The 14,866-nt window shown below is 38.9% G+C and overlaps 2 protein-coding genes across 10 annotated transcripts in view; one reads left to right on the top strand and one right to left on the bottom strand.

Annotated features, from left to right (window-relative positions):
- LOC134212432 (6-phosphofructo-2-kinase/fructose-2,6-bisphosphatase 1-like) overlaps positions 1 to 14,866 on the top strand; it is a 319,297-nt gene that overhangs the window by 182,616 nt on the left and 121,815 nt on the right. The gene's annotated exons all lie outside the window — the stretch shown is intronic.
- LOC134212433 (alpha-N-acetylgalactosaminidase) overlaps positions 1 to 14,866 on the bottom strand; it is a 208,515-nt gene that overhangs the window by 144,921 nt on the left and 48,728 nt on the right. The window lies entirely within an intron of this gene.

Consider the following 14,866-nt stretch of genomic DNA (forward strand, 5'->3'; position numbering starts at 1 on the left):
AACTTGTAAATTAGAGGTAAAAGTTGAAAGCATGTCATAATCTACGGTGAATTTCGTTTTTCTTAGAATACAGCTTAAGACTCAACATTAGAAAAACTAAGCTCATATTTTATATATTCTATCATTTGCAAGAGGTATTAGAAATTTATTAACATAGTATGATAGCACTCTTTGTCATGAATTAGAGAAATTGCTTGGGAATTCATAGCTTTATAATTTTTATTACATTTTCTGTATGTCCGGACTTCGAGGCAAGTTTTTACAATTGCTTCGATTTCCGGACATGCTGAACTGATGTTAAATAACTGTTTATCAGTTAAGTTTATTGAAATCAAATGATTCGTAATGAGCAATCATAGTAACAATTTCATTAGATTTGAGTTGCTACACTCCAAAAGGAACATTGCTTGCTGTCAGCTTATCGATATATACTTAAGAGTGGGACGCAGTTGTATGGAAAAACGCAAACTTCGTCCGATCAAGTGAGATCAAGGTTTTTCTGAATCGTGTTGGGACCCCAATCAACTGCGCAAAATATGGGCTCGATTGGTTGCGACCTCGCATGCCGTATCGCGTTTTAAATTTACATGGAGATTAGTATGGGAAAATGTACTTTTTAACATTTTTGCTCTTAGCGGCTTCAATTTATCATCAATCACGTGACTCAGTACGTTGGTATGTAGCCTGGAAGATGCCAAAAGACTTTGCCGAAGAAGGTATGCAGCCTGAAGGCCTACAAAAAAAGTTATTACGTTTCGAAAATTGATTGTTTAAACCATATGCAAGAAATCAATGTTTCTGCCAGCACTACCGGACAACCTGTAATTGTCAGAGGGCAAAACCCATTTTCCTTCTAGTCGAATTTTTTTCTTTGTGAAATGATTCCGGATAGCTCCCATTAGTTCTAATGCCCTATAAGAGCAATTATTTTGAAATAACACTCAGTTAAATTATTGCTCCACATAGTGCGGCAGTGCTGGCAGAATAAATGATTTTTTGCATAAGGTTTGAACACTCAATCTTCGAAGCGTTACAACTTTTTTAGTGGACGTTACAGCAATGTGCCTTCTTCGGCATCCTTTGGGTTATACTTTAACGTAATGTGTCACTTGCTTTACGATGAACTGAAACCTCTAGTAGTAGAAATGCAAGAATATACACACTTAACTTATTTCACAGTATTCGGTAAATTTTTACCGAAATCTCAACAGCAGATCTGTTCGGTAATTATTTTACAGATTTTTTGTAATTTTTTCCATTGTTCAACTGTCAAAATAACCGAAAATCAGTAAAATTATTTACCGAACAGTTCTGCTGTTGAGATTTCGGTAAAATTTTACCGAATTCGGCGATTTATTTTAAGTGTGACGTTCTCCCATACTAATTCCCATACAAACTACAAACGCGATGCGGAAAGCGAGGAAACAACCACAAAATAGTAAAATTTAGCTAGAATATTTTAATTTTGTTCGATTGTTTTTATTTTTTGCCATCAGCTTATTTTCAGCATCACATAACGCAAGTGAGGGAAAAACTCTGCGTTGCATAGAACAGTTTAGGAGGTCCCCGATTCGGTGCATTGTTGCATTGTCGTGTGGAGCATGGTTGTCCCGTGTCGTTTATGGCGATGTCGTTCCCGCATCTATGACTGGACATGGTAATAAATCATTCTAGTTCTCAAATCTTGTGGTAGATACTTCTGGAGACTGTCAAGGCGGTGGGAGGGACATTGCCTATAAGTGGCAGAGGCGGCTGTGCTCTGGGCGGCAGTATGGTGAAAGCAGTTTCGGGACAGTTAGGATTCAGTTTTCATACTTAAGACAATATCTAGAATAATATTATATTTTGATGAGCAATAACAAAGCCAACCTCCATTTTTTAATCACGAGCTTTATTGGTAGCATAGGTTATCGGTACTCGTAATACACTTAATTCGATGGGCACGCTTGGAATACATTTTTAACTCAAGTTCGACCACAAGTGTAAAATTTAATTAATTTATTTTAATTCAGTTTAATTATCTTAATCTTTCTGGGTCAAATGGTTAAGTATATGTTCCCCCAACCCTCTCTGCTCCCCTCCTGCTCCCTCCTTTTCTATTTTATGTTTCCAAACTTAAACCAACGTGATCAAAAACCAATTCGCTTATCAAAGTGGAAATCTACGATCTCGGCACTACATACGGTAGTTCAAAAAATCGAAAAAACACTTAATGCAAAAGAAATTGCTCTTGTAGCATTTCTTGATATTGAGGGCGCATTCGATAACGCTTCTTATTCGTCTATAGGGTCAGCAATGTTGAGGAGAAAATTCGACCCATGCATTGTTACCTGGGTACATGCTATGCTAGCTAATCGGAAAATCTCCTCTGAGCTTAGCGGTTCATACATCACTGTTAAAGCAACAAGGGGGTGTCCGCAAGGCGGAGTGCTTTCTCCTTTGTTGTGGTCACTGGTGGTGGATGAGCTTCTAGACAGCTTAGAGAGAAGAGGCTTCGAAGTGGTTGGATATGCTGATGACGTTGTCATTATTGTACGAGGCAAATTCGAAAGTGTTATCGTGGAAAGAATGCAATCTGCCCTAAATCACACTTTTTCCTGGTGTCAAAAGTATCAACTAGGCATAAATCCTGCAAAACTTACATTATCCCTTTCACCAAACGGAGAAAGGTACAACTGAAAACCCTTTTCTTGAATCAAACACAATAAGTTTATTCAAGTGAAGTAAAATATCTAGGTGTCATACTCGACGCAAAGCTTAATTGGAACTCTCATCTCCAATCAGTTGTGCAGAAAGGTCTCAATACACTTTGGGTTTGTTCAAAAACCCTTGGTAAAAGATGGGGCCTAAAACCAAGTATGATCATGTGGATATATAAAACCATTGTCCGTCCCAGGACAACTTACGCTTCCCTTGTCTGGTGGCCTAAAACTAATGAGGCTGCTGCAAGGGCTAAGCTCAACAAAATCCAACGCACCGCTTGCATAGCCATCACTGGTGCAGTTCGTAGTACACCCACTTTGGCCCTAGACGCAATGCTTCACCTGCCCCGGTTAGATCAATTCATAAAGCTGGAAGCGGAAAAAAGTGCTCTAAGGTTAAAGAGAACAAAAACACTGCTGTCGGGAGACCTTACGGGTCACCTCAGCATATTAAATGAATTTGCCATAAAGCCCGCAATAGGAATTTGTACTGACTGGATGGAAACGGTAGTCAATTATGACTTACCTTACGATGTGTTCATTCCTTCCCGCCAGGAGTGGGAAGGAGGTGGACCCAGCGTTCCAACAGGCTCTATAAATTTCTTCACAGATGGTTCGAAAATGAATAATCTGACAGGATCCGGAATTTATGGCCCTACAACAAAAATTTCTGTCCACTTAGGACAGTGGCCCACAGTATTTCAGGCGGAAATATATGCAATATTAGAATGCGTGTTATTATGCCTGAGGAGAAAGTATAGATTTGCAAAAATATGTATTTTCTCTGACAGCCAAGCGGCACTTAAGTCGCTTAATAACTACACTTGTAACTCAAAGCTAGTGTGGGAATGCATTCTGGCTTTGAAAAACTTATCCATACGCAATCGAGTCTACCTATATTGGATCCCAGGACATACGGGTCTAGAGGGAAACGAGATTGCTGATGAGCTAGCCAGGAATGGATCTAATGAAAGGTTCATTGGCCCTGAGCCCTTCTGCGGGATCTCAGACTGCTCTGTAAAAATGGAACTGAACAAATATATGGTCAGTCAAATCACATCAAACTGGAATGCACTTCCCCATACGAGCCAATCCAAAAGGCTCGTAACGATTAACCCCAAGAAAACCCAACAACTATTAGGTCTCAACAAAAGGGATCTCAACATCTACACCGGTCTAATAACTGGACACTGCCCCTGCAGATACCATCTACAAAAGATCGGAGCAATCCAAACCTCAAATTGCCGCTTCCCGAGCAGCACACATGTTGCACAAAAGTTTCTGTATTCCATATGTAACCGAATTTAGTCACATTTCAGTTGCTGCAACCAAATCGGTCTGGATTGTGCTGCTAGGGTTATGTGACGAGGAGAGAGAAACATCAGAACACATCCTCTGCTATTGCAGTGCACTCACCCAACGTAGGTTCAAAGTTCTCAGCAAGCCCTTTTTAGGGCCTGCTGACATATGGATCTTATCCCCCAAGGACGTGGTTGGCTTCATAAAGCTAGTCTCGCCAGAATGGGGGAGTCACATACTGTAACTCAGGATCTCTATTCATCAATAATAGATGGTCTTGAGTTCAGTCGATACCAAGGTATCTCAGTGACAAACATGTTACTGAGATAACTTGCGTATTTCACAGCAAAAGGGTATATCACAATAGTCCTAAAATCTGGACGCAGTGATCTTCACCCGACAAACGAGGAGAGAACGTGATCATACTAACGATAATCATAATATCAATCTACATAGCTTCTTCGTCAATCACCAGAAAACGGATTTCAATCATTTCCCTTCTACCATAAGTATAAATTATCTAAGCTACAACAAACAACAGGTATAACAAACCACAACAAACTCCATCGTAGCGATCCCGAACTGTCTTAACATCTATCATGAACATAAACACAATTGTTTCTATCTCTACAAACAATTCTCTAATAAATAGGTTCCATAGCAGTCGCTAGAGCCGGAAGCGGTTCACAAGCCGCTCCACACTCTACTCCTCTATCTTTTATTCTCTCACAAGTTTACTACCCTGAAACTGAACTGTTTCGGACCCCTTATGGGTCTTAAGCAGAGGACGGGACGCTCGAGCCTACCTAAGCGTTTTATCATAACGTAGTTCATACTTCCACAACTTTTCGGCAATTTCCAAGTCCTTAGTGAATGTCATGCATTACACTTTTGTTCAATCGTTCAACAAGTATTATAAGAGGATGCCCGTCACTTTTCGTCATTAATTATTGATTCCTAAATGAATATTTTTTTACCCCGTCGGGATTTAGTTTCTTCTCTTATAGTTCTTCTTCTTCTTCTTCTTATTGGCATTACATCCCCACACTGGGACAGAGCCGCCTCGCAGCTTAGTGTTCATTGAGCACTTCCACAGTTATTAACTGCGAGGTTTCTAAGCCAGGTTACCATTTTTGCATTTGTATATCATGAGGCTAGCACGATGATACTTTTATGCCCAGGGAAGTCGAGATAATTTCCAATCCGAAAATTGACTAGAACGGCACCGGGAATCGAACCCAGCCACCCTCAGCATGGTCTTGCTTTGTAGCCGCGCGTTTTACCGCACGGCTAAGGAGGGCCCCATCTTTTTTTTTTTTTTTCGAAAATATCTGTGGAAATTGACTTTCTATTGCTGTACGAAAGTCCTCTTCAATCACTGCGAAAATTCTTATTATAATGAGACATCTGCATCAAATCAAAAATACTTTTTGTTTTCAATTTTGAATATACTCTGATTCATTTCTTTAGAATGAATCAGAGTATATTCAAAAATTGAAAAAACAAAAATGTTCTTTGATTTGATGCAGATGTCTCATTATAATAAGAATTTTCGCAGTGATTGAAGAGGACTTTCGTACAGCAATAGAAAGTCAATTTCCACAGATATTTTCGGAAAAAAAATCCACTGGATTTGTTAAAAAAAATTTCGTTATTTTTGGATAACTATTATATAAGTTTTCCTTTCAAAATTCCAGCTGAAAAATTACGAAGGAATTTTATGAGTGATTTAATAAATAAACTTCCACAGTTTGGAGAGGATTTCTGCAGAATTTTGCTATGATAAATTGTAAACATTTTTTGAAGAGATTCATAGAGGAATTTTTACATTAATTACTGTAGCGATAACAACAGACAAAATTTAAAAATTCCACCTTGAATTAGGAAAAGAATTGATTTTTAGTAGGAATTGATGATGATGATGATGATACTACCATCTATTGTAGCAAGGCACCTACCGATAGCACTGGCCATATCTGACAAACGGTTTGATCATGATTATACTACTGTTTTTATTTCATCAGACTCCTGTATGAAGGGCCAGAAATGGTTGGGGTGGTTCCATAAGCAGAGACACTTATGCGAATCCATGGGAGGAATAGAGAATCTCCTTCCAGAAGAAAGTTCGTAATACAATATTATAATCTAGCCCTCGTTTCTCAGATTGACCCAATAGATGGGGAGAAGAGCCCGCCCTTTATCTACGAAGTTGGCGATTCCACTCTTCCTATCCAAATCGCTTCAATCGGGTGCCCTGATGGTTGAATTGATTTTTACTAGGAATTGATCAAAAAATGTCTTCAGGAATTCCCAAAGCGATTTATTAACAAATTTCTACATGCTTCTCCAAAAATTTGTGCAAGGACTTCTGGAGTAGTTTTCTCATGAATTCACGTGGCCTGCTATGACAGCAGGAATCCCATTAAAAAATCCGCAGAAATTCCGCTTTGAATTTACGGGAGAATTCCCGGAAGTTCTTGTGTTTTTACCAACGTATTTTTGTATAAAAAAAATTAAAACGAATTCAACAGGAATTCATGGATGGATTCTCGCATGTATTGTCGTAAAAATTCTGCGTATTATTCTGGATAAATTTATGAAAAAGTATTCGAATGAATTTTTGCATAAATTCTCAGAGGATCTACCGCAGCAATTTCCTTACAAATTTCCACAGGAATCCCGGAGAAAATTTGTACAGATACCCTTGGAGATTTCCGATGAAATTCAAGTAATACTGACACAGGAGTTCCTGCTACATTTTTCAGTAGAATTTCTGTAAATAACCCTTAGAGAAATTTCTGCAAAAAATCTTGTTGGACTTTCCGCATGACAACTTTCTTCGGGAGAGTTTTATGTTTTAGAAAATAGAACATTCAACGAAACCTGATCAAGTATGTTAGATTTTAAATTATTTTTATTTGGATATGAATTCAAATAATTTTTACTCGGAAGTTTTGTTCAAAAACGAATTTACAGGATCTTTTTACCTAATCTCTACGCAAGTTTGTGTTATGAACAAAAATTACAACAATATTGCAACCATCCTGATTCTATTACACGGCGAATATAGAAATTGTTTAACTGCTAAATTTTGGTTTACTTAGCCTTGCTACTTCTATTGTTGAATAAGACCATCTAAAAGGGTTGTAATACTAACTGCGATATTATTTTTTCAATTTGATACAAACATGTATGAAGTAGGGGAACAGACGGCCTTGGCAGGTTTTGTTCTATTATTGGTAGGGGGGTTTTTGTCGACCGAATTTTATGAAATTTGGTCACAATATTCTTTGATATGTAAAGAATGTTTGGGCCAAATTTGAGCATAATCAGTCATAAAAAACCCCCCTGCCAATAATAGAACAAAACCTGCCAAAGCCGTCTGTTCCCCTAGCTCAAAATCATATTGAAAAATGAATAATATTGTGTAATACGCACTTCAAAAGAAAACGTTCAGAAAATTGTGATACATTATATCTCGCGTGAGTCCAAAAGAGAGGCTCTGTTTTTTTACTTTCTCTTTCAATTATTACGAAGCCAAACTAACATTTGCATCGGATGTTTCAACAGACATCTAAAGAAAATAGCTTTGTCTAGCGTGCTATAAAATAGTGAAATATTGCAATAAATGTAAAACTAGCTTCGATATTAGTGAAAGAGAGCGTAATGATAGAGAGACTCTCATTTGGACATACGACGTTTTCAAAAATCATGCTAGATATAAAAATGATATTTCGCGCGTATTGGGCCAGAATTTAGCTCTGAATCGCGCGGATTGAATTTCATGCCGCGCGGAAATGGCGCGAATTTGATTTTGGTCGGCGCGGAAAATATTTCATGATCCCCGGTACAACCCTGCAATTGAGAGGGAATTCTGCCATCCTTATTCCTTGCTATGCACCTAAACATACCGTTATATGGCGGCGAGAATTCGTTTTTAACTGTCGATAATAATAAAATAAAATAAAATCGCGAAAAAAAACTCCGGTTAAACGACTCCGACCTGTATAACGACCAAAGTGTTTCATTAATATTTGTAGCATTACTCTTCTATTGAAAAAACGTGATGTGCATAGCATAGCATAGCATAGCATACACACTTAATTTTTTTTACCGGGATCTCAGCAAAATATTGAACTTTTACCGAGATTCGCACAGCCGTGCCCCAGCAAACATGTTTTTTGCCGAGATTTCTGTCAAAATTGCTGAGAATCAGCAAATAATTTGCCGAAAATCAGCTAACAAACGTCATTTTTGCTGAAATATCAGTTTTTTATTTTGCTGGCGCACGGCTGTGCGGATTTTTGCCGAGATGCAGAAATAAAAACTGAGTGTGTAGTTACGGTGTACTTCGTAGATTGGACACTAGTGATACTCATGTTTTTCTTTTGAAATCCTTATTCAGATTGCTATCAGAAATCAAGGTGGGTGTGGTCCTTGATTTCAATCTAGGGTAAAAATCACAAAAGCATGAGGATTACTACTCCTGGCCACGCCCATCTTCACCGTAACTTGGGAGGGGAGGAAGTGTTGGTGTAGTACTTACTTAACGAGAGGCCCCCGACTCAGCGACACCCTCATAAGTATCACGGAGTTGGATATTGGGGAAGGTATTCGTTGGGTCAGGATTTGCCTGTAGCTGACAATGTGACCGTGGTAGATCTTACACCGTAACACACCACGCAAAGGTGTCTACCCAGCGTTACGGGGGTCTATTGAAAAAAACGTGATGTGCTATCGAAAAAAACACGTGATCATATGAGTAGTGGGCTTCAGCAAAAGATCACGATAAACCATATGGAGGATGGGGGTAAAAAATATGCAAAACATATGACCTGTAAGTTAATTAATAATAATCTGAATGATGCGTCTCTTTGAAAACTAACTTAGTATGTACCTACCTGTTACGCAACATCCGAATGATAACCAACCAACGGTCTTTTGCAACGGAAAGATACGTGACCTCATTCGCCATACACAGTTTCATTAAACTCAAACAGGGTGGTGCCCGTTTGTCAACTACTCGAAGCTACGCACCACACCAGGAATGTCGGAACTTGTTAACTAGGTCTTGAAACTAGTTTTACGAACGATAGATGAATGGAACGATTTTATCTTTTCTTAAAGCCTCCGACGACTAATCGAATTGTGTAATAACAAAGCATTTATCCGACATTTGGCTATTGGTTAACTGGTTTGATTTGATTAAGGTTAATCGGCAAATGTGCATCACGTGACGTCTCCCAGTTTCCAATTCCTCTCCTTCGTTTACCATTCCTTTGAATATATTTCGCGACTATTATTAATTGTGTCTCATCATACAGTTTTTCCTAGTGTTTTTCAATTATGTATTGAAAGATTAATTCAATTATGAGGGATTCTCTAACATAGTTAAGGGAACTATTCTCTTTCTATCATACAGGAAGTCATATGAATACCACTTAGAATCTATGAAAGGGCACCAGGATAGCGCTTCCAGGCGTGCAAACTTTAATTCACGATTAATCTTAAAGAACGTGCGCGCATTCTGCTCGCATGTACATAGGAGCAAAGTCGTGACCGATACCGATCTGGGAACATGATTGTCTTCCATTTGAGAAGCGCTACAGATCTACAAACCCATGGCTGGCAATTCTTCATCTTCTGCACGGGATTCCACACAACTAACGTTACTCTGCTGCAACGATGCGATAGTTTGGCATCGGGTTATATTCGATGAACATTGCAGGAGGAGCAACAAAAACTAGTTTCGGTGAACCCATCAGCTTGTTCGCATGCATTGGGAAAATGCATCCGCGATGAGTCGCGGGGTATTTTCAGCTAATCTTATTCTGCCCGTGGCACCACTTTGACATTTGCATCGAGTTGCAGTTTTACTTCTCTGCTGAGAAGCAGTCGACTGACGTTCACGGCAGGGTTTGCGATCATCCGGAGTTTAGCATGTAAGATCAGCGTAAATTTATACATTCCTATTAGAATTAATCGCACTGGAGGTAGTCAAAGCGAACGCTGAATGCACTCAGCTAATCCGAGGGACGCGCAAACCGAACGGCGTAGGTTGTTAAACCATTGATTGTCTGCCTACCAGTTCCCGAAACGACCATCAAACTAACATACATCTGGCCGCAAAGGTTAGCAACAAAATTAATCTTATGCCAGAAATCAATTTGTTCTGGTGTATCGCGTTTATTTCGAAGATGATTTCTGATATGGAATGGAATCTATATCTTTTTTGTTTAACCCTACTACGTCATGGAAGAATCAGAAGATTCGACTCTACCTTTGTCGCTTTTTTGTAAAACTTATACGTATGAATCGTCACGTTTTTCGAACCCTTTCCCTTGACATCTAGCTGTAGTGCATTTTATGGACGTTCCCTTGCAAGAGTTTACATAAAAGCCTGACCTAATAATTTGAAAAGCAGTTGTCAAATTCCTTAATGTCTTATCTAACAAAACTTCATTCACCACATTCACATTACAATATGGACAAAAGGAAGGCAATCAAAAGGAAGCTAATCAGCCGAACGAGATCTCCTTCTACGTCAAACGTACACCAAACATAATAATCGTTGGAACTTTACATTTTGGGTAGGGGTTGCTTTTGTACTTCGACGACAAAGAAGGAAATACGCCATAATCGAAATCATTAGTGTTCGTGTTACTTCTTGCCTTGAATGAGCCCGTTTTCTGTGATTAAACCATCTCATTATTTGAGGGAAGTGGCTTTCTTCCTGCCATACCAACCGTCCAACTACCGGACGGAACAAGTTGCTTCAAACAACACCACAGCCGTATAGGTTTGTGTGGTCAAGTAAACATATGGTGATGAGGCGAGCCTGAATTATTGCCGTAGACAACGTAACATCACATGAATGAAATCGAGATTGGCTTGGTGGATCTCGATGAAATTGGTGCACTAGTGATTATAGATCAAAAGAAAGACATAAACTTTGCCTTTAGCCTCGGATGTAACCCTTTTGGATCCATATGGTTTGAAAATGTGTAGAAGTGATCTTGACTGACTAATGAACACAGGAAACATAACTTTGAACCATATAGCTTTATTCTTTCTCGCATTTTAGTATAAATTAATTTATCACGTATTGTCGTAATCAAAACTAGTTAATTCGGGGGGTACGTCAGGGGTTGGCTACCACTTTTCATTATCTGCTACTGCGGCTTTGGCTGGTGATTCGAAGGTGAGACACAGCGAAACAGAGGAAAATGTGCCGGCGTTCGTTCCGGCACGAAATTCATCACACACACGCGAAAAGTGGCATAAAAGGAACGAACAATAAAAACATTGAATCCGCGAACAATAGACCGTGAGGGTGGTAATAAGAAGGCACCCACCAACCGCATCGGCAGGTGCAGGGTGGTGTATTATTCCGTGATGTGCCGTGGGAAGTGTTTATGTATCCCCCGTCTTGAGCGCAGTGCGGACACACGTGGGTATAGGGAGGGGAGGTTTTTCCCAAAATGGTCAGTGGCAGTCCGCAGATATCCACCATCCGTCAGTCAGCAGTATGAAAGCCGTACAAGGACGGGGAGTGGTGTTGTATATAAAAGTGAAAATTGCGATAATCGTGCGTAATTGTTTCTTTGACGTGCGCACATACGAAACTAAAAGTGTTACGAGATTGCGCTGGAAGTGGATACCGGCGATGTAGATAGGGAAAAGCAATATAGACACTTTGAATGGGATATATGCAAAGAACATTTTATTTCATTGCGTTATTGTTGTATTGTTCGAGTTAAGGCATTTAATTTTGGTCGTGATTAGATTCGATATGTCATGCCAAAGTGAGTGGTCATACTCTTGGTATGTTGATGATGAATTACGTGCCAATCAAAGCAAATGAGGCGTTGATTGCATAATTGTTAGTTTGTTGGAGAGTAAATTTAAAATTATGCAGCACGTGAATTGATGCTTGTATTGTAGTCATAATTCAGACTGATTATGATTACATAAATGGCTCTCGTTCGGCTTCGAAATCATGTCTCAATTAATAACAGTTGTATTTAAAAAGGTGTAAAACAAATTAGCCAGTTCAAAAAATGAAATATACGGAAGAGTTACTCGACAGTAGACACACTTCAAATTGATGAATATTCGTAGTTTAACATAAAAAATAAACAAGCAATCAGTATAATTCGAATAATCCGAAGCAACGCATTCTTCTTCTTCACGTCCGTAATTTTGAGATAGAATAGCTCCATGGGACACTTCTTCTTCTTCTTATTGGCATTACATTCTCCACTGGGACATTGCCACCTTGCTGCTTAGTGTTCATTAAGAACTTCTACTGTTATTAACAGCAAAGTTTCTAAGCCAAGTTACCATTTTTGCATATGTATATCAGGCGGCTAAACACGATGATACTTTTATACCTAGGGGAATCGAGAAAATGTCGACCTGAAAATTTCTTTGACCGGACCGGGATATGGGATACCATTACAATTTTTCTTTTCTTGAACTTGAACTAGAACTTGAACTGCTGTGGGTATATTGTATTGCGTATATAATAGTGTATTGCAGTCACTTGGAGCTATTACAACTCATAAGAATGGTGGGGACCTCGCACGTCTTCTTGTTGATATCTGAGCTTAAGGATTGCTTGGAGTGTCGTAGATGTTCTGATAATACAGTGATGTTCTGAAGTAGATTGTTCTGATGTAGATTTTATGATTATTAAGTATTCTTCAAGTTTCAAACTTAACGACAGTTTAGATTATTGTAGAAGTACTAAGAGTACTGTAAAGTGTCCATAATCTAGTGATGATGTTTCAAAGAGCTAATCCAACTCTTACGAATGATTGGTGGCATTGCTCTTCTTCTGGATGATTATTTGGAGTGGAGTGTTGGAGTCAGTGGCGTAGCCACGGGGGTGGTTCTGGACATAAAATCTCCCCCCCAGAGACAAAATTTTTAGAAGAATTTTTTTTTCGAACCTTCTCGAAATTAAAAAATGTTCAGAAAACCCCCCCCAGACCAATTTTCTGGCTACGCCACTGGTTGGAGTGTTGTAGAGTTTCTGATAATACACTAATGTATCTATAATGGTTTGATTATGCCCCTTTTTTATTTCTTCTTCTTTCTTCCTTTTTCTTCATCTTTCTTCCGTCTTCCGTTTCTTTATTTATATTCAGGGGCTGTTCATATACCACGTGGACAGTTAAGGAGGGAAAGGGGTGTATGGTGATTGTCCACGGTTAGTACAATTTAAAAAAAATGTTTGAGCAGTTGTCTACGCTGAGGCCAGGATGGGAGGTCTTAAACTGACCAAAACTTGTCCACTTGATATATGCCAAATATATGGACAGCCCCTTACTTCATTTTAAGCATATGCGGTATTTTGAAAAATTTCGTTTCAGACGGTTCGAAACGGAATTCCGCGAAATTTCGCGGAGTTTGAGCATGGCGAAATCTGATTTCTTGATTTCGTTTCGTTTCGCAAAATTTCAAAAATTTCGCTAGAAAAAACTAGCTTCTAACGAAACTTAAACCATACTTTATATTAACAAAAATTTTGGCTGCGCCGCTGAACAAAATCATAACGCTGTTTTCAAAACTTTAGGTTATACAAATTTTTCTATTAACGCTTTCGACTTAACCCCATTCTGAGTCGACAAATACGTATGTAGCTTTCTGCTATAAAACGTGTCCAGTAGTTCCAAGATTCAAATTTGAATATTGTGATATTTTTTTGACTAATTGCACAATATGAGTGCGGAATCGATAGTGTTGCTGCTGGTTATGGGATGGCAGCTAGTCCGGGAGAATGCAAAGTGCAGAAGAAATTTGTTTAGGCAATGTGCAATCAATCGTGTTGATGCTGATCACGCCATCTAGTGTAGGAGAACGCGAAGGGATAAAACTAATGTCTGCATCGAAGAGCACAACATTACTTAGTGCGGAATCGATCGAGTTGTAGAAGCTTATTAAACGAATTTAATGGATTGATTTGAAACACAGTTCTCGTCTTCCTGTTTTCAAAATAACTTCGTTTACAATAAATATTTAGTCGCTTGCCAAGGTGGCTTCACACGAATTACCTTCTCAACTAACCAACGATTCCTTTCCCGGAGCGCTCACGGAGATGCAGTGCATACCTCGGTCTCTTATAACAATGATGTTAAACTAATGTTCCTCTCCTTATCCTAAATTGACTGTAAGCATCGTTATCAGTCATGAATTGAAAACTCCGAAGCAAGTACCGTTTTGACTCAAATTCCGAACATGACTCATATTCCAAACACTTGCTTTAAAATGGTCATTTTTGCTTCATTCGTGTAATTATTTCCATAGGGTATTGAGCTCGTTTATAATCTTGATCTTCGCTACGGAAAAACAAAAAAGTTATTGTTTTTGGGTGTTAAAACGCCAGTCTTTGGGATATGAGTCATGGTCAGAGAACAGAGAACCAACATATGTTTGCTTGGGACTATCACTCATCTTCAATGTACAAGTACTGGTGATCTTATTTGTTAGGTCATATGTACTGGCGCCTGCCACGACAGAATGCAAGTCAATGTAGGGAAAGGGAGGAAATGATGATGCAATCACTCACCCACTGCAAGCCGGATATACCTCTGCACTTGCCACGAGCTCATACGGATTTTATTGGAATTTTTAGGCTAGGTTCGAGAGGCAGAGGTTCGTATTGGTACACGAGCTGCCTATGTGCTAGGTAGGAGAAAGCCACTGATGAAATTTCTAACTGTATAAAGGAAACAAGCTTTTTTTTAAAGTTCGTTTAAAAGTCTAGCAGCTACTGCTAGAATAGTATAGTTGAAGGTATAGGATAGAAATGGAAACGGCATGAAAGCCCATTTCCAGTTCTAGCGATTGCTAGAACATGA

This window comes from Armigeres subalbatus, chromosome 2 (assembly GCF_024139115.2).
Source record: "Armigeres subalbatus isolate Guangzhou_Male chromosome 2, GZ_Asu_2, whole genome shotgun sequence".
NCBI classification, from domain to species: Eukaryota; Metazoa; Arthropoda; class Insecta; order Diptera; family Culicidae; genus Armigeres; species Armigeres subalbatus.